Genomic DNA, 22,782 nt, shown 5'->3' on the forward strand with positions numbered 1-22,782 from the left:
TTTAAATGTCTCTATCCTCCAAACCCTTGGACATACATTGACGAGACTCTGACATGAAGATGACATATGCGGACCCTCAAAGTGACATAAGGTTTGTTTCTCTGATTCCTACAGATCGGGAGATATTTGCCTTTTAAAAATTGACTTTCGAATAATCTCGCAAAATTTAAATGTCTCTATCCTCTAAACCCTTGGACATACATTGACGAGACTCTGACATGAAGTTGACATGTGCGTTCCCTTAAAGTGACATAAGGTTTGTCTCTCAGATGCCTACAGATCGGGAGATATTTGCCTTTTAAAAATTGACTTTCGAATAATCTCGAAAAATTAAAATGTCTCTATCGTCCAAACCCTTGGACACACATTGACGAGATTCTGACATGAAGTTGACATATACGTTCCCTCATAGTGACATAAGTTTTGTCTCTTAGATTCCTATTGATCGGGAGATATTTGCCTTTTCAAAAATTGACTTTCGAATAATCTCTAAAAATTTAAATGTCTCTATCCTCCAAACCCTTGGACATACATTGACGGTACTCTGACAGGAAGTTGACATACATGTTCCCTTAAAGTGACATTAGTTTTGTCTCTCAGATTCCTACAGATCGGGAGATATTTGCCTTTTAATAATTCACTTTCGAATAATCTCGAAAAATTAAAATGTGTCTATCCTCCAAACACTTGGACATACATTGACGAGACTGTGACATGAAGTTGACATATGCGATCCATCAAAGTGACATAAGGTTTGTCTCTCAGATGCCTACAGATCGGGAGATATTTGCCTTTTAATAATTGACTTTCAAATAATCTCGAAAAATTAAAATGTCTCTAACTTCCAAACCCTTGGACATACATTGACGAGACTCTGACATGAAGTTGACATATGCGGTCCCTCAAAGTGACATAAGGTTTGTCTCTTAGATTCCTACAAATCGGGAGATATTTGCCTTTTAAAAATTGACTTTCGAATAATCTCGAAAAATTAAAATGTCTCTATCGTCCAAACCCTTGGACATACATTGACGAGATTCTGACATGAAATTGACATATACGTTCCCTCAAAGTGATATAAGTTTTGTCTCTCAGATTCCTACAGATCGGGAGATATTTGCCTTTTAAAAATTGACTTTCGAATAATCTCTAAAAATTTAAATGTATCTATCCTCCAAACCCTTCGACATACATTGACATGACTCTGACAGGAAGTTGACACATACGTTCCCTCAAAGTGACATTAGTTTTGACTCTCAGATTCCTACAGATCGGGAGATATTTGCCTTTTAAAAATTGACTTTCAAATAATCTCTAAAAATTTAAATGTCTATATCCTCCAAACCCTTCGACATACATTGACGTGACTATGACATGAAGTTGACATATACGTTCCCTCAAAGTGACATAATTTTTGTCTCTCAGATTAATACAGATCGGGAGATATTTGCCTTTTCAAAAATTCACTTTCGATTAATCTCTAAAAATTTAAATGTCTCTATCCTCCAAACCCTTGGACATACATTGACGTGACTCTGACATGAAGTTGACATATGCGTTCCTTCAATGTGACATAAGGTTTGTCTCTCAGATGCCTACAGATCGGGAGATATTTGCCTTTTAAAAATTGACTTTCGAATAATCTCGAAAAATTAAAATGTCTCTATCGTCCAAACCCTTGGACATACATTGACGAGATTCTGACATGAAGTTGACATATACGTTCCCTCAAAGTGACATAAGTTTTGTCTCTCAGATTCCTTCAGATCGGGAGATATTTGCCTTTTAATAATTGACTTTCGAATAATCTCGTATAATTAAAATGTCTCTATCCTCCAAACCCTTGGACATACATTGACGTGACTCTGACAGGACGTTTACATATGCGTTCCCTCAAAGTGACATAAGTTTTGTCTCTCAGATTCCTACAGATCGGGAGATATTTGCCTTATAAAAATTGACTTTCGAATAAACTCTAAGAATTTAAATGTCGCTATCGTCCAAACCCTTTGGCATACATTAACGAGATTCTGACATGAAGTTGGCATATACGTTCCCTCAAAGTGACATAAGTTTTGTCTCTTAGATTCCGATTGATCGGGAGATATTTGCCTTTTCAAAAATTGACATTTGAATAATCTCTAAAAATTTAAATATCTCTATCCTCCAAACCCTTGGACATACATTGACGAGACTCTGACATGAAGTTGACATATGCGTTCCCTCAAAGTGACATAAGGTTTGTCTCTCGGATGCCTACAGATCGGGAGATATTTGCCTTTTAAAAATTGACTTTCGAATAATCTCTAAAAATTTAAATGTCTCTATCCTCCAAACCCTTGGACATACATTGACGAGACTCTGACATGAAGTTCACATATGCGTTCCCTCAAAGTGACATAACGTTTGTCTCTCAGATGCCTACAGATCGGGAGATATTTGCCTTTTAAAAATTGACTTTCAAATAATCTCGAAAATTTAAAATGTCTCTATCGTCCAAACCCTTTGACATACATTGACGAGATTCTGACATGAAGTTAACATATACGTTCCCTCAAAGTGACATAAGTTTTGTCTCTCACATTCCTACAGATCGGGAGATATTTGCCTTTTAAAAATTGACTTTCGAATAATCTCTAAAAATTTAAATGTCTCTATCCTCCAAACCCTTGGACATACATTGACGTGACTCTGACAGGAAGTTGACATACATGTTCCCTTAAAGTGACAATAGTTCTGTCTCTCAGATTCCTACAGATCGGGAGATATTTGCCTTTTAATAATTGACTTTCGAATAATCTCTAAAAATTTAAATGTCTCTATCCTCCAAACCCTTCGACATACATTGACATGACTCTGACAGGAAGTTGACATATACGTTCCCTCAAAGTGACATAAGTTTTGTCTCTCAGATTCCTACAGATCGGGAGATATTTGCCTTTTAAAAATTGACTTTCAAATAATCTCTAAAAATTTAAATGTCTCTATCCTCGAAACCCTTCGACATACATTGACGTGACTGTGACATGAAGTTGACATATACGTTCCCTCAAAGTGACATAAGTTTTGTCTCTCAGATTAATACAGATCGGGAGATATTTGCCTTTTCAAAAATTGACTTTCGAATAATCTCTAAAAATTTAAATGTCTCTATCCTCCAAACCCTTGGACATACATTGACGTGACTCTGACATGAAGTTGACATATGCGTTCCCTCAATGTGACATAAGGTTTGTCTCTCAGATGCCTACAGATCAGGAGATATTTGCCTTTTAAAAATTGACTTTCGAATAATCTCGAAAAATTAAAATGTCTCTATCGTCCAAACCCTTGGACATACATTGACTAGATTCTGACATGAAGTTGACATATACGTTCCCTCAAAGTGACATAACTTTTGTCTCTCAGATTCCTTCAGATCGGGAGATATTTGCCTTTTAATAATTGACTTTCGAATAATCTCGTAAAATTAAAATGTCTCTATCCTCCAAACCCTTGGACATACATTGATGTGACTCTGACAGGACGTTTACATATGCGTTCCCTCAAAGTGACATAAGGTTTGTATCTCAGATACCTACAGATCGGGAGATATTTGCCTTTTAAAAATTGACTTTCAAATAATCTCGAAAAATTAAAAAGTCTCTATCGTCCAAACCCTTGGACATACATTGACGAGATTCTGACATGAAGTTGACATAAACGTTCCCTCAAAGTGACATAAGTTTGTCTCTCACATTCCAACAGATCGGGAGATATTTGCCTTTTAAAAATTGACTTTCCAATAATCTCGTAAAATTAAAATTTCTCTATCCTCCAAACCCTTGGACATACATTGACGTGACTCTGACAGGACATTTACATATACGTTCCCTCAAAGTGACATAAGTTTTGTCTCTCAGATTCCTACAGATCGGGAGATATTTGCCTTTTAAAAATTGACTTTCGAATAATCTCTAAAAATTTAAATGTCTCTATCCTCCAAACCCTTCGACATACATTGACGAGATTCTGACATGAAGTTAACATAAACGTTCCCTCAAAGTGACATAAGTTTTGTCTCTCTCATTCCAACAGATCGGGAGATATTTGCCTTTTAAAAATTGACTTTCGAATAATCTCTAAAAATTTAAATGTCTCTATCCTCCAAACCCTTCGACATACATTGACGTGACTATGACATGAAGTTGACATATACGTTCCCTCAAAGTGACATAAGTTTTGTCTCTCAGATTCCTATTGATCGGGAGATATTTGCCTTTTCAAAAATTGACTTTCGAATAATCTCGAAAAATTAAAATGTCTTTATTCTCCAAACCCTTGGACATACCTTGACGAGACTCTGACATGAAGTTGACATGTGCGTTCCCTCAAAGTGACATAAGGTTTGTCTCTCAGATGCCTACAGATCGGGAGATATTTGCCTTTTTACAAATTGACTTTCGAATAATCTCGAAAAATTAAAATGTCTCTATCGTCCAAACCCTTGGACACACATTGACGAGATTCTGACATGAAGTTGACATATACGTTCCCTCAAAGTGACATAAGTTTTGTCTCTTAGATTCCTATTGATCGGGAGATATTTGCCTTTTCAAAAATTGACTTTCGAATAATCTCTGAAAATTTAAATGTCTCTATCCTCCAAACCCTTGGACATACATTGACGTGACTCTGACAGGAAGTTGACATACATCTTCCCTTAGAGTGACATTAGTTTTGTCTCTCAGATTCCTACAGATCGGTAGGTATTTGCCTTTTAATAATTCACTTTCGAATAATCTCGAAAAATTAAAATGTGTCTATCCTCCAAACACTTGGACATACATTGACGAGACTCTGACATGAAGTTGACATATGCGTTCCATCAAAGTGACATAAGGTTTGTCTCTCAGATGCCTACAGATCGGGAGATATTTGCCTTTTAATAAATGACTTTCAAATAATCTCGAAAAATTAAAATGTCTCTAACTTCCAAACCCTTGGACATACATTGACGAGACTCTGACATGAAGTTGACATATGCGGTCCCTCAAAGTGACATAAGGTTTGTCTCTTAGATTCCTACAAATCAGGAGATATTTGCCTTTTAAAAATTGACTTTAGAATAATCTCGAAAAATTAAAATGTCTCTATCGTCCAAACCCTTGGACATACATTGACGAGATTCTGACATAAAGTTGACATATACGTTCCCTCTAAGTGACATAAGTTTTGTCTCTCAGATTAATACAGATCGGTTGATATTTGCCTTTTAATAATTGACTTTCGAATAATCTCTATAAATTTAAATGTCTCTATCCTCCAAACCCTTGGACATACATTGACATGACTCTGACAGGAAGTTGACATATACGTTCCCTCAAAGTGACATAAGTTTTGTCTCTCAGATTCCTACAGATCGGGAGATATTTGCCTTTTAATAATTGACTTTCAAATAATCTCTAAAAATTTAAATGTTTCTATCCTCGAAACCCTTCTACATACATTGACGTGACTATGACATGAAGTTGACATATACGTTCCCTCAAAGTGACATAAGTTTTGTCTCTCAGATTAATACAGATCGGGAGATATTTGCCTTTTCAAAAATTGACTCTCGAATAATTTCTAAAAATTTAAATGTCTCTATCCTCCAAACCCTTGGACATACATTGACGTGACTCTGACATGAAGTTGACATATGCTTTCCCTCAATGTGACATAAGGTTTGTCTCTCAGATGCCTACAGATCGGGAGATATTTGCCTTTTAAAAATTGACTTTCGAATAATCTCGAAAAATTAAAATGTCTCTATCCTCCAAACCCTTGGACATACATTGACGTGACTCTGACAGGACGTTTACATATGCGTTCCCTCAAAGTGACATAAGTTTTGTCTCTCAGATTCCTACAGATCGGGAGATATTTGCCTTATAAAAATTGACTTTCGAATAAACTCTAAGAATTTAAATGTCGCTATCGTCCAAACCCTTTGGCATACATTAACGAGATTCTGACATGAAGTTGGCATATACGTTCCCTCAAAGTGACATAAGTTTTGTCTCTTAGATTCCGATTGATCGGGAGATATTTGCCTTTTCAAAAATTGACATTTGAATAATCTCTAAAAATTTAAATATCTCTATCCTCCAAACCCTTGGACATACATTGACGAGACTCTGACATGAAGTTGACATATGCGTTCCCTCAAAGTGACATAAGGTTTGTCTCTCGGATGCCTACAGATCGGGAGATATTTGCCTTTTAAAAATTGACTTTCGAATAATCTCTAAAAATTTAAATGTCTCTATCCTCCAAACCCTTGGACATACATTGATGAGACTCTGACATGAAGTTCACATATGCGTTCCCTCAAAGTGACATAACGTTTGTCTCTCAGATGCCTACAGATCGGGAGATATTTGCCTTTTAAAAATTGACTTTCAAATAATCTCGAAAATTTAAAATGTCTCTATCGTCCAAAACCTTTGACATACATTGACGAGATTCTGACATGAAGTTGACATATACGTTCCCTCTAAGTGACATAAGTTTTGTCTCTCAGATTCCTACAGATCGGGAGATATTTGCCTTTTAAAAATTGACTTTCGAATAATCTCTAAAAATTTAAATGTCTCTATCCTCCAAACCCTTCGACATACATTGACGTGACTATGACATGAAGTTGACATATACGTTCCCTCAAAGTGACATAAGTTTTGTCTCTCAGATTAATACAGATCGGGAGATATTTGCCTTTTCAAAAATTGACTTTCGAATAATCTCTAAAAATTTAAATGTCTCTATCCTCCAAACCCTTGGACATACGTTGACGTGACTCTGACATGAAGTTGACATATGCGTTCCCTCAATGTGACATAAGGTTTGTCTTTCAGATGCCTGCAGATCGGGAGATAATTGCCTTTTAAAAATTGACTTTCGAATAACAGTGAAAAATTAAAATGTCTCTATCGTCCAAACCCTTGGACATACATTGACGAGATTCTGACATGAAGTTGACATATACGTTCCCTCAAAGTGACATAAGTTTTGTCTCTAAGATTCCTTCAGATCGGGAGATATTTGCCTTTTAATAATTGACTTTCGAATAATCTCGTAAAATTAAAATGTCTCTATCCTGCAAACCCTTGGACATACATTGACGTGACTCTGACAGGACGTTTACATATGCGTTCCCTCAAAGTGACATAAGTTTTGTCTCTCAGATTCCTACAGATCGGGAGATATTTGCCTTATAAAAATTGACTTTCGAATAATCTCTAAAAATTTAAATGTCTCTATCGTCCAAACCCTTTGGCATACATTGACGAGATTCTGACATGAAGTTGACATATACGTTCCCTCAAAGTGACATAAGTTTTGTCTCTTAGATTCCGATTGATCGGGAGATATTTGCCTTTTCAAAAATTGACATTTGAATAATCTCTAAAAATTTAAATCTCTCTATCCTCCAAACCCTTCGACATACATTGACGAGACTCTGACATGAAGTTGACATATGCTTTCCCTCAAAGTGACATAAGGTTTGTCTCTCAGATGCCTACAGATCGGGAGATATTTGCCTTTTAAAAATTGACTTTCGAATAATCTCGAAAAATTAAAATGTCTCTATCGTCCAAAACCTTGGACATACATTGACGAGACTCTGACATGAAGTTGACACATGCGTTCCCTCAAAGTGACATAAGGTTTGTCTCTTAGATTCCTATTGATCGGGAGATATTTGCCTTTTCAAAAATTGACTTTCGAATAATCTCTGAAAATTTAAATGTCTCTATCCTCCAAACCCTTGGACATACATTGACGTGACTCTGACAGGAAGTTGACATACATCTTCCCTTAGAGTGACATTAGTTTTGTCTCTCAGATTCCTACAGATCGGGAGGTATATGCCTTTTAATAATTCACTTTCGAATAATCTCGAAAAATTAAAATGTGTCTATCCTCCAAACACTTGGACATACATTGACGAGACTCTGACATGAAGTTGACATATGCGTTCCATCAAAGTGACATAAGGTTTGTCTCTCAGATGCCTACAGATCGGGAGATATTTGCCTTTTAATAAATGACTTTCAAATAATCTCGAAAAATTAAAATGTCTCTAACTTCCAAACCCTTGGACATACATTGACGAGACTCTGACATGAAGTTGACATATGCGGTCCCTCAAAGTGACATAAGGTTTGTCTCTTAGATTCCTACAAATCGGGAGATATTTGCCTTTTAAAAATTGACTTTAGAATAATCTCGAAAAATTAAAATGTCTCTATCGTCCAAACCCTTGGACATACATTGACGAGATTCTGACATAAAGTTGACATATACGTTCCCTCTAAGTGACATAAGTTTTGTCTCTCAGATTAATACAGATCGGGAGATATTTGCCTTTTAATAATTGACTATCGAATAATCTCTATAAATTTAAATGTCTCTATCCTCCAAACCCTTGGACATACATTGACATGACTCTGACAGGAAGTTGACATATACGTTCCCTCAAAGTGACATAAGTTTTGTCTCTCAGATTCCTACAGATCGGGAGATATTTGCCTTTTAATAATTGACTTTCAAATAATCTCTAAAAATTTAAATGTCTCTATCCTCGAAACCCTTCTACATACATTGACGTGACTATGACATGAAGTTGACATATACGTTCCCTCAAAGTGACATAAGTTTTGTCTCTCAGATTAATACAGATCGGGAGATATTTGCCTTTTCAAAAATTGACTCTCGAATAATTTCTAAAAATTTAAATGTCTCTATCCTCCAAACCCTTGGACATACATTGACGTGACTCTGACATGAAGTTGACATATTTGTTCCCTCAATGTGACATAAGGTTTGTCTCTCAGATGCCTACAGATCGGGAGATATTTGCCTTTTAAAAATTGACTTTCGAATAATCTCGAAAAATTAGAATGTCTCTATCGTCCAAACCCTTGGACATACATTGACGAGATTCTGACATGAAGTTGACATATACGTTCCCTCAAAGTGACATAAGTTTTGTCTCTCAGATTCCTTCAGACCGGAAGATATTTGCCTTTTAATAATTGACTTTCGAATAATCTCGTAAAATTAAAATGTCTCTATCCTCCATACCCTTGGACATACATTGACGTGACTCTGACAGGACGTTTACATATGCGTTCACTCAAAGTGACATAAGTTTTGTCTCTCAGATTCCTACAGATCGAGAGATATTTGCCTTATAAAAATTGACTTTCGAATAATCTCTAAAAATTTAAATGTCTCTATCGTCCAAACCCTTTGGCATACATTGACGAGATTCTGACATGAAGTTGACATATACGTTCCCTCAAAGTGACATAAGTTTTGTCTCTTAGATTCCGATTGATCGGGAGATATTTGCCTTTTCAAAAATTGACATTTGAATAATCTCTAAAAATTTAAATCTCTCTATCCTCCAAACCCTTGGACATACATTGACGAGACTCTGACATGAAGTTGACATATGCGTTCCCTCAAAGTGACATAAGGTTTGTCTCTCAGATGCCTACAGATCGGGAGATATTTGCCTTTTAAAAATTGAATTTCGAATAATCTCGAAAAATTAAAATGTCTCTATCGTCCAAAACCTTGGACATACATTGACGAGACTCTGACATGAAGTTAACACATGCGTTCCCTCAAAGTGACATAAGGTTTGTCTCTCAGATGCCTACAGATCGGGAGATATTTGAATTTTAAAAATTGACTTTCAAATAATCTCGAAAAATTAAAATGTCTCTATCGTCCAAACCCTTGGACATACATTGACGAGATTCTGACATGAAGTTGACATATACGTTCCCTCTAAGTGACATAAGTTTTGTCTCTCAGATTCCTACAGATCGGAAGATATTTGCCTTTTAATAATTGACTTTCGAATAATCTCTAAAAATTTAAATGTCTCTATCCTCCAAACCCTTGGACATACATTGACGTGACTCTGACAGGAAGTTGACATATACGTTCCCTCAAAGTGACATAAGTTTTGTCTCTCAGATTCCTACAGATCGGGAGATATTTGCCTTTTAAAAATTGACTTTCGAATAATCTCTAAAAATTTAAATGTCTCTATCCTCCAAACCCTTCGACATACATTGACGTGACTATGACATGAAGTTGACATATACGTTCCCTCAAAGTGACTTAAGTTTTGTCTCTCAGATTAATACAGATCGGGAGATATTTGCCTTTTCAAAAATTGACTTTCGAATAATCTCTAAAAATTTAAATGTCTCTATCCTCCAAACCCTTGGACATACATTGACGTGACTCTGACATGAAGTTGACATATGCGTTCCCTCAATGTGACATAAGGTTTGTCTTTCAGATGCCTGCAGATCGGGAGATAATTGCCTTTTAAAAATTGACTTTCGAATATCAGTGAAAAATTAAAATGTCTCTATCGTCCAAACCCTTGGACATACATTGACGAGATTCTGACATGAAGTTGACATATACGTTCCCTCAAAGTGACATAAGTTTTGTCTCTAAGATTCCTTCAGATCGGGAGATATTTGCCTTTTAATAATTGACTTTCGAATAATCTCGTAAAATTAAAATGTCTCTATCCTCCAAACCCTTGGACATACATTGACGTGACTCTGACAGGACGTTTACATATGCGTTCCCTCAAAGTGACATAAGTTTTGTCTCTCAGATTCCTACAGATCGGGAGATATTTGCCTTATAAAAATTGACTTTCGAATAATCTCTAAAAATTTAAATGTCTCTATCGTCCAAACCCTTTGGCATACATTGACGAGATTCTGACATGAAGTTGACATATACGTTCCCTCAAAGTGACATAAGTTTTGTCTCTTAGATTCCGATTGATCGGGAGATATTTGCCTTTTCAAAAATTGACATTTGAATAATCTCTAAAAATTTAAATCTCTCTATCCTCCAAACCCTTCGACATACATTGACGAGACTCTGACATGAAGTTGACATATGCGGTCCCTCAAAGTGACATAAGGTTTGTCTCTTAGATTCCTACAAATCGGGAGATATTTGCCTTTTAAAAATTGACTTTAGAATAATCTCGAAAAATTAAAATGTCTCTATCGTCCAAACCCTTGGACATACATTGACGAGATTCTGACATAAAGTTGACATATACGTTCCCTCTAAGTGACATAAGTTTTGTCTCTCAGATTAATACAGATCGGGAGATATTTGCCTTTTAATAATTGACTATCGAATAATCTCTATAAATTTAAATGTCTCTATCCTCCAAACCCTTGGACATACATTGACATGACTCTGACAGGAAGTTGACATATACGTTCCCTCAAAGTGACATAAGTTTTGTCTCTCAGATTCCTACAGATCGGGAGATATTTGCCTTTTAATAATTGACTTTCAAATAATCTCTAAAAATTTAAATGTCTCTATCCTCGAAACCCTTCTACATACATTGACGTGACTATGACATGAAGTTGACATATACGTTCCCTCAAAGTGACATAAGTTTTGTCTCTCAGATTAATACAGATCGGGAGATATTTGCCTTTTCAAAAATTGACTCTCGAATAATTTCTAAAAATTTAAATGTCTCTATCCTCCAAACCCTTGGACATACATTGACGTGACTCTGACATGAAGTTGACATATTTGTTCCCTCAATGTGACATAAGGTTTGTCTCTCAGATGCCTACAGATCGGGAGATATTTGCCTTTTAAAAATTGACTTTCGAATAATCTCGAAAAATTAGAATGTCTCTATCGTCCAAACCCTTGGACATACATTGACGAGATTCTGACATGAAGTTGACATATACGTTCCCTCAAAGTGACATAAGTTTTGTCTCTCAGATTCCTTCAGACCGGAAGATATTTGCCTTTTAATAATTGACTTTCGAATAATCTCGTAAAATTAAAATGTCTCTATCCTCCATACCCTTGGACATACATTGACGTGACTCTGACAGGACGTTTACATATGCGTTCACTCAAAGTGACATAAGTTTTGTCTCTCAGATTCCTACAGATCGAGAGATATTTGCCTTATAAAAATTGACTTTCGAATAATCTCTAAAAATTTAAATGTCTCTATCGTCCAAACCCTTTGGCATACATTGACGAGATTCTGACATGAAGTTGACATATACGTTCCCTCAAAGTGACATAAGTTTTGTCTCTTAGATTCCGATTGATCGGGAGATATTTGCCTTTTCAAAAATTGACATTTGAATAATCTCTAAAAATTTAAATCTCTCTATCCTCCAAACCCTTGGACATACATTGACGAGACTCTGACATGAAGTTGACATATGCGTTCCCTCAAAGTGACATAAGGTTTGTCTCTCAGATGCCTACAGATCGGGAGATATTTGCCTTTTAAAAATTGAATTTCGAATAATCTCGAAAAATTAAAATGTCTCTATCGTCCAAAACCTTGGACATACATTGACGAGACTCTGACATGAAGTTAACACATGCGTTCCCTCAAAGTGACATAAGGTTTGTCTCTCAGATGCCTACAGATCGGGAGATATTTGAATTTTAAAAATTGACTTTCAAATAATCTCGAAAAATTAAAATGTCTCTATCGTCCAAACCCTTGGACATACATTGACGAGATTCTGACATGAAGTTGACATATACGTTCCCTCTAAGTGACATAAGTTTTGTCTCTCAGATTCCTACAGATCGGAAGATATTTGCCTTTTAATAATTGACTTTCGAATAATCTCTAAAAATTTAAATGTCTCTATCCTCCAAACCCTTGGACATACATTGACGTGACTCTGACAGGAAGTTGACATATACGTTCCCTCAAAGTGACATAAGTTTTGTCTCTCAGATTCCTACAGATCGGGAGATATTTGCCTTTTAAAAATTGACTTTCGAATAATCTCTAAAAATTTAAATGTCTCTATCCTCCAAACCCTTCGACATACATTGACGTGACTATGACATGAAGTTGACATATACGTTCCCTCAAAGTGACTTAAGTTTTGTCTCTCAGATTAATACAGATCGGGAGATATTTGCCTTTTCAAAAATTGACTTTCGAATAATCTCTAAAAATTTAAATGTCTCTATCCTCCAAACCCTTGGACATACATTGACGTGACTCTGACATGAAGTTGACATATGCGTTCCCTCAATGTGACATAAGGTTTGTCTTTCAGATGCCTGCAGATCGGGAGATAATTGCCTTTTAAAAATTGACTTTCGAATATCAGTGAAAAATTAAAATGTCTCTATCGTCCAAACCCTTGGACATACATTGACGAGATTCTGACATGAAGTTGACATATACGTTCCCTCAAAGTGACATAAGTTTTGTCTCTAAGATTCCTTCAGATCGGGAGATATTTGCCTTTTAATAATTGACTTTCGAATAATCTCGTAAAATTAAAATGTCTCTATCCTCCAAACCCTTGGACATACATTGACGTGACTCTGACAGGACGTTTACATATGCGTTCCCTCAAAGTGACATAAGTTTTGTCTCTCAGATTCCTACAGATCGGGAGATATTTGCCTTATAAAAATTGACTTTCGAATAATCTCTAAAAATTTAAATGTCTCTATCGTCCAAACCCTTTGGCATACATTGACGAGATTCTGACATGAAGTTGACATATACGTTCCCTCAAAGTGACATAAGTTTTGTCTCTTAGATTCCGATTGATCGGGAGATATTTGCCTTTTCAAAAATTGACATTTGAATAATCTCTAAAAATTTAAATCTCTCTATCCTCCAAACCCTTCGACATACATTGACGAGACTCTGACATGAAGTTGACATATGCTTTCCCTCAAAGTGACATAAGGTTTGTCTCTCAGATGCCTACAGATCGGGAGATATTTGCCTTTTAAAAATTGACTTTCGAATAATCTCGAAAAATTAAAATGTCTCTATCGTCCAAAACCTTGGACATACATTGACGAGACTCTGACATGAAGTTGACACATGCGTTCCCTCAAAGTGACATAAGGGTTGTCTCTCAGATGCCTACAGAACGGGAGATATTTGCCTTTTAAAAATTGACTTTCAAATAATCTCGAAAAATTAAAATGTCTCTATCGTCCAAACCCTTGGACATACATTGACGAGATTCTGACATGAAGTTGACATATACGTTCCCTCTAAGTGACATAAGTTTTGTCGCTCAGATTCCTACAGATCGGAAGATATTTGCCTTTAAATAATTGACTTTCGAATAATCTCTAAAAATTTAAATGTCTCTATCCTCCAAACCCTTGGACATACATTGACGTGACTCTGACAGGAAGTTGACATATACCTTCCCTCAAAGTGACATAAGTTTTGTCTCTCAGATTCCTACAGATCGGGAGATATTTGCCTTTTAATAATTGACTTTCGAATAATCTCGAAAAATTAAAATGTCTCTATCGTCCAAACCCTTGGACATACATTGACGAGATTCTGACATGAAGTTGACATATCCGTTCCCTCAAAGTGACATAAGTTTTGTCTCTCAGATTCCTTCAGATCGGGAGATATTTGCCTTTTAATAATTGACTTTCGAATAATCTCGTAAAATTAAAATGTCTCTATCCTCCATACCCTTGGACATACATTGACGTGACTCTGACAGGACGTTTACATATGCGTTCCCTCAAAGTGACATAAGTTTTGTCTCTCAGATTCCTACAGATCGAGAGATATTTGCCTTATAAAAATTGACTTTCGAATAATCTCTAAAAATTTAAATGTCTCTATCGTCCAAACCCTTTGGCATACATTGACGAGATTCTGACATGAAGTTGACATATACGTTCCCTCAAAGTGACATAAGTTTTGTCTCTTAGATTCCGATTGATCGGGAGATATTTGCCTTTTCAAAAATTGACATTTGAATAATCTCTAAAAATTTAAATCTCTCTATCCTCCAAACCCTTGGACATACATTGACGAGACTCTGACATGAAGTTGACATATGCGTTCCCTCAAAGTGACATAAGGTTTGTCTCTCAGATGCCTACAGATCGGGAGATATTTGCCTTTTAAAAATTGAATTTCGAATAATCTCGAAAAATTAAAATGTCTCTATCGTCCAAAACCTTGGACATACATTGACGAGACTCTGACATGAAGTTAACACATGCGTTCGCTCAAAGTGACATAAGGTTTGTCTCTCAGATGCCTACAGATCGGGAGATATTTGCCTTTTAAAAATTGACTTTCAAATAATCTCGAAAAATTAAAATGTCTCTATCGTCCAAACCCTTGGACATACATTGACGAGATTCTGACATGAAGTTGACATATACGTTCCCTCTAAGTGACATAAGTTTTGTCTCTCAGATTCCTACAGATCGGAAGATATTTGCCTTTAAATAATTGACTTTCGAATAATCTCTAAAAATTTAAATGTCTCTATCCTCCAAACCCTTGGACATACATTGACGTGACTCTGACAGGAAGTTGACATATACGTTCCCTCAAAGTGACATAAGTTTTGTCTCTCAGATTCCTACAGATCGGGAGATATTTGCCTTTTAAAAATTGACTTTCGAATAATCTCGTAAAATTAAAATGTCTCTTTCCTCCAAACCCTTGGACATACATTGACGTGACTCTGACAGGACGTTTACATATGCGTTCCCTCAAAGTGACATAAGTTTTGTCTCTCAGATTCCTACAGATCGGGAGATATTGGCCTTATAAAAATTGACTTTCGAATAATCTCTAAAAATTTAAATGTCTCTATCGTCCAAACCCTTTGGCATACATTGACGAGATTCTGACATGAAGTTGACATATACGTTCCCTCAAAGTGACATAAGTTTTGTCTCTTAGATTCCGATTGATCGGGAGATATTTGCCTTTTCAAAAATTGACATTTGAATAATCTCTAAAAATTTAAATCTCTCTATCCTCCAAACCCTTCGACATACATTGATGAGACTCTGACATGAAGTTGTCATATGCTTTCCCTCAAAGTGACATAAGGTTTGTCTCTCAGATGCCTACAGATCGGGAGATATTTGCCTTTTAAAAATTGACTTTCGAATAATCTCGAAAAATTAAAATGTCTCTATCGTCCAAAGCCTTGGACATACATTGACGAGACTCTGACATGAAGTTGACACATGCGTTCCCTCAAAGTGACATAAGGTTTGTCTCTCAGATGCCTACAGATCGGGAGATATTTGCCTTTTAATAATTGACTTTCAAATAATCTCGAAAAATTAAAATGTCTCTATCGTCCAAACCCTTGGACATACATTGACGAGATTCTGACATGAAGTTGACATATACGTTCCCTCTAAGTGACATAAGTTTTGTCGCTCAGATTCCTACAGATCGGAAGATATTTGCCTTTAAATAATTGACTTTCGAATAATCTCTAAAAATTTAAATGTCTCTATCCTCCAAACCCTTGGACATACATTGACGTGACTCTGACAGGAAGTTGACATATACGTTCCCTCAAAGTGACATAAGTTTTGGCTCTCAGATTCCTACAGATCGGGAGATATTTGCCTTTTAAAAATTGACTTTCGAATAATCTCGAAAAATTAAAATATCTCTATCGTCCAAACCCTTGGACATACATTGACGAGATTCTGACATGAAGTTACATATACGTTCCCTCAAAGTGACATAAGTTTTGTCTCTCAGATTCCTTCAGATCGGGAGATATTTGCCTTTTAATAATTGACTTTCGAATAATCTCGTAAAATTAAAATGTCTCTATCCTCCAAACCCTTGGACATACATTGACGTGACTCTGACAGGAAGTTGACATATACGTTCCCTCAAAGTGACATAAGTTTTGTCTCTTAGATTCCTACAGATCGAGAGATATTTGCCTTATAAAAATTGACTTTCGAATAATCTCTAAAAATTTAAATGTCTCTATCCTCAAAACCCTTCGACATACATTGACGTGACTATGACATGAAGTAGACATATACGTTCCCTCAAAGTGACATAAGTTTTGTCTCTCAGATTAATACAGATCGGGAGATATTTGCCTTTTCAAAAATTGACTTTCGAATAATCTCTAAAAATTTAAATGTCTCTATCCTCCAAACACTTGGACATACATTGACGTGACTCTGACATGAAGTTGACATATGCGTTCCCTCAATGTGACATAAGGTTTGTCTTTCAGATGCCTGCAGATCGGGAGATAATTGCCTTTTAAAAATTGACTTTCGAATAATCTCGTAAAATTAAAATATCTCTATCCTCCAAACCCTTGGACATACATTGACGTGACTCTGACAGGACGTTTACATATGCGTTCCCTCAAAGTGACATAAGTTTTGTCTCTCAGATTCCTACAGATCGGGAGATATTGGCCTTATAAAAATTGACTTTCGAATAATCTCTAAAAATTTAAATGTCTCTATCGTCCAAACCCTTTGGCATACATTGACGAGATTCTGACATGAAGTTGACATATACGTTCCCTCAAAGTGACATAAGTTTTGTCTCTTAGATTCCGATTGATCGGGAGATATTTGCCTTTTCAAAAATTGACATTTGAATAATCTCTAAAAATTTAAATCTCTCTATCCTCCAAACCCTTCGACATACATTGACGAGACTCTGACATGAAGTTGTCATATGCTTTCCCTCAAAGTGACATAAGGTTTGTCTCTCAGATGCCTACAGATCGGGAGATATTTGCCTTTTAAAAATTGACTTTCGAATAATCTCGAAAAATTAAAATGTCTCTATCGTCCAAAACCTTGGACATACATTGACGAGACTCTGACATGAAGTTGACACATGCGTTCCCTCAAAGTGACATAAGGTTTGTCTCTCAGATGCCTACAGATCGGGAGATATTTGCCTTTTAAAAATTGACTTTCAAATAATCTCGAAAAATTAAAATGTCTCTATCGTCCAAACCCTTGGACATACATTGACGAGATTCTGACATGAAGTTGACATATACGTTCCCTCTAAGTGACATAAGTTTTGTCGCTCAGATTCCTACAGATCGGAAGATATTTGCCTTTAAATAATTGACTTTCGAATAATCTCTAAAAATTTAAATGTCTCTATCCTCCAAACCCTTGGACATACATTGACGTGACTCTGACAGGAAGTTGACATATACGTTCCCTCAAAGTGACATAAGTTTTGTCTCTCAGATTCCTACAGATCGGGAGATATTTGCCTTTTAAAAATTGACTTTCGAATAATCTCGAAAAATTAAAATATCTCTATCGTCCAAACCCTTGGACATACATTGACGAGATTCTGACATGAAGTTACATATACGTTCCCTCAAAGTGACATAAGTTTTGTCTCTCAGATTCCTTCAGATCGGGAGATATTTGCCTTTTAATAATTGACTTTCGAATAATCTCGTAAAATTAAAATATCTCTATCCTCCAAACCCTTGGACATACATTGACGTGACTCTGACAGGAAGTTGACATATACGTTCCCTCAAAGTGACATAAGTTTTGTCTCTTAGATTCCTACAGATCGAGAGATATTTGCCTTATAAAAATTGACTTTCGAATAATCTCTAAAAATTTAAATGTCTCTATCCTCAAAACCCTTCGACATACATTGACGTGACTATGACATGAAGTAGACATATACGTTCCCTCAAAGTGACATAAGTTTTGTCTCTCAGATTAATACAGATCGGGAGATATTTGCCTTTTCAAAAATTGACTTTCGAATAATCTCTAAAAATTTAAATGTCTCTATCCTCCAAACACTTGGACATACATTGACGTGACTCTGACATGAAGTTGACATATGCGTTCCCTCAATGTGACATAAGGTTTGTCTTTCAGATGCCTGCAGATCGGGAGATAATTGCCTTTTAAAAATTGACTTTCGAATAAAAGTGAAAAATTAAAATGTCTCTATCGTCCAAACCCTTGGACATACATTGACGAGATTCTGACATGAAGTTGACATATACGTTCCCTCAAAGTGACATAAGTTTTGTCTCTCAGATTCCAACAGATCGGGAGATATTTGCCTTTTAAAAATTGACTTTCGAATAATCTCTAAAAATTTAAATGTCTCTTTCCTCCAAACCCTTGGACATACATTGACGAGATTCTGACATGAAGTTGACATATGCGTTCCGTCAAAGTGACATAAGGTTTGTCTCTCAGATGCCTACAGATCGGGAGATATTTGCCTTTTAAAAATTGACTATCGAATAATCTCGAAAAATTAAAATGTCTTTATCGTCCAAAACCTTGGACATACATTGACGAGACTCTGACATGAAGTTGACATATGCGTTCCCTCAAAGTGATATAAGGTTTGTATCTCAGATGCCTACAGATCGGGAGATATTTGCCTTTTAAAAATTGACTTTCAAATAATCTCGAAAAATTAAAATGTCTCTATCGTCCAAACCCTTGGACATACATTGACGAGATTCTGACATGAAGTTAACATATACGTTCCCTCAAAGTGACATAAGTTTTGTCTCTCACATTCCTACAGATCGGGTGATATTTGCCTTTTAAAAATTGACTTTCGAATAGTCTCTAAAAATTTAAATGTCTCTATCCTCCAAAACCTTGGACATACATTGACGTGACTCTGACAGGAAGTTGACATACATGTTCCCTTAAAGTGACAATAGTTTTGTCTCTCAGATTCCTACAGATCGGGAGATATTTGCCTTTTAATAATTCACTTTCGAATAATCTCGAAACATTAAAATGTGTCTATCCTCCAAACCCTTGGACATACATTGACGAGACTCTGACATGAAGTTGACATATGCCTTCTCTCAAAGTGACATAAGGTTTGTCTCTCAGATGCCTACAGATCGGGAGATATTTGCCTTTTAATAATTCCCTTTCGAATAATCTCGAAACATTAAAATGTGTCTATCCTCCAAACCCTTGGACATACATTGACGAGACTCTGACAAGAAGTTGACATATGCTTTCCCTCAATTTGACATAAGGTTTGTCTCTCAGATGCCTACAGATCGGGAGATATTTGCCTTTTAATAATTGAATTTCAAATCTCGAAAAATTAAAATGTCTCTATCTTCCAAACCCTTGGACATACATTGACGAGACTCTGACATGAAGTTGACATATGCGGTCCCTCAAAGTGACATAAGGTTTGTCTCTTAGATGCCTACAAATCGGGAGATATTTGCCTTTTAATAATTGACTTTCGAATAATCTCTAAAAATTTAAATGTCTCTATCCTCCAAACCCTTGAACATACATTGACGTGACTCTGACAGGTAGTTGACATATACGTTCCCTCAAAGTGACATAAGTTTTGTCTCTCAGTTTTCTACAGATCGGGAGATATTTGCCTTTTAATAATTGACTTTCGAATAATCTCTAAAAAATTAAATGTCTCTATCCTCCAAACCCTTCGACATACTTTGACATGACTCTGACAGGAAGTTGACATATACGTTCCCTCAAAGTGACATAAGTGTTGTCTCTCAGATTCCTACAGATCGGGAGATATTTGCCTTTTAATAATTGACTTTCGAATAATCTCTAAAAATTTAAATGTCTCTATCCTCCAAACCCTTGGACATACATTGACATGACTCTGACAGGAAGTTGACATATAAGTTCCCTCAAAGTGACATAAGTTTTGTCTCTCAGATTCCTACAGATCGGGAGATATTTGCCTTTTAATAATTGACTTTCAAATAATCTCTAAAAATTTAAATGTCTCTATCCTCGAAACCCTTCGACATACATTGACGTGACTATGACATGAAGTTGACATATACGTTCCCTCAAAGTGACATAAGTTTTGTCTCTCAGATTAATACAGATCGGGAGATATTTGCCTTTTCAAAAATTGACTTTCGAATAATCTCTAAAAATTTAAATGTCTCTATCCTCCAAACCCTTGGACATACATTGACGAGATTCTGACATGAAGTTGACATATACGTTCCCTCAAAGTGACATAAGTTTTGTCTCTCAGATTCCTTCAGATCGGGAGATATTTGCCTTTTAATAATTGACTTTCGAATAATCTCGTAAAATTAAAATGTCTCTATCCTCCAAACCCTTGGACATACATTGACGTGACTCTGAGAGGACGTTTACATATGCGTTCCCTCAAAGTGACATAAGTTTTGTCTCTCAGATTCCTACAGATCGGGAGATATTTGCCTTATAAAAATTGACTTTCGAATAATCTCTAAAAATTTAAATGTCTCTATCGTCCAAACCCTTTGGCATACATTGACGAGATTCTGACAAGAAGTTGACATATACGTTCCCTCAAAGTGACATAAGTTTTGTCTCTTAGATTCCGATTGATCGGGAGATATTTGCCTTTTCAAAAATTGACATTTGAATAATCTCTAAAAATTTAAATCTCTCTATCCTCCAAACCCTTCGACATACATTGACGAGACTCTGACATGAAGTTGACATATGCGTTCCCTCAAAGTGACATAAGGTTTGTCTCTCAGATGCCTACAGATCGGGAGATATTTGCCTTTTAAAAATTGACTTTCGAATAATCTCGAAAAATTAAAATGTCTCTATCGTCCAAAACCTTGGACATACATTGACGAGACTCTGACATGAAGTTGACACATGAGTTCCCTCAAAGTGACATAAGGTTTGTCTCTCAGATGCCTACAGATCGGGAGATATTTGCCTTTTAAAAATTGACTTTCAAATAATCTCGAAAAATTAAAATGTCTCTATCGTCCAAACCCTTGGACATACATTGACGAGATTATGACATGAAGTTGACATATACGTTCCCTCTAAGTGACATAAGTTTTGTCGCTCAGATTCCTACAGATCGGAAGATATTTGCCTTTAAATAATTGACTTTCGAATAATCTCTAAAAATTTAAATGTCTCTATCCTCCAAACCCTTGGCCATACATTGACGTGACTCTGACAGGAAGTTGACATATACGTTCCCTCAGACTGACATAAGTTTTGTCTCTCAGATTCCTACAGATCGGGAGATATTTGCCTTTTAAAAATTGACTTTCGAATAATCTCTAAAAATTTAAATGTCTCTATCCTCCAAACCTTTGGACATACATTGACGTGACTCTGACATGAAGTTGACATATGCGTTCCCTCAATGTGACATAAGGTTTGTCTCTCAGATGCCTGCAGATCGGGAGATATTTGCCTTTTAAAAATTGACTTTCGAATAACAGTGAAATATTAAAATGTCTCTATCGTCCAAACCCTTGGACATACATTGACAAGATTCTGACATGAAGTTGACATATACGTTCCCTCAAAGTGACATAAGGTTTGTCTCTCAGATTCCTACAGATCGGGAGATATTTGCCTTTTAAAAATTGACTTTCGAATAATCTCTAAAAATATAAATGTCTCTATCCTCCAAACCCTTGGACATACATTGACGAGATTCTGACATGAAGTTGACATATGCGTTCCCTCAAAGTGACATAAGGTTTGTTTCTCAGATGCCTACAGATCGGGAGATATTTGCCTTTTAAAAATTGACTTTCGAATAATCTCGAAAAATTAAGATGTCTCTATCGTCCAAAACCTTGGACATACATTGACGAGACTCTGACATGAAGTTGACATATACGTTCCCTCAAAGTGACATAAGGTTTGTATCTCAGATGCCTACAGATCGGGAGATATTTGCCTTTTAAAATTGACTTTCAAATAATCTCGAAAAATTTAAATGTCTCTATCGTCCAAACCCTTGGACATACATTGACGAGATTCTGACATGAAGTTAACATATACGTTCCCTCAAAGTGACATAAGTTTTGTCTCTCACATTCCTACAGATCGGGAGATATTTGCCTTTTAAAAATTGACTTTCGAATAATC

Source organism: Zootermopsis nevadensis, unplaced genomic scaffold (genome assembly GCF_977971745.1).
Source record: "Zootermopsis nevadensis isolate Lab colony 2312 unplaced genomic scaffold, Znev_1.0 Znev_ptg000007l, whole genome shotgun sequence".
In the NCBI taxonomy this organism is placed as follows: Eukaryota; Metazoa; Arthropoda; class Insecta; order Blattodea; family Termopsidae; genus Zootermopsis; species Zootermopsis nevadensis.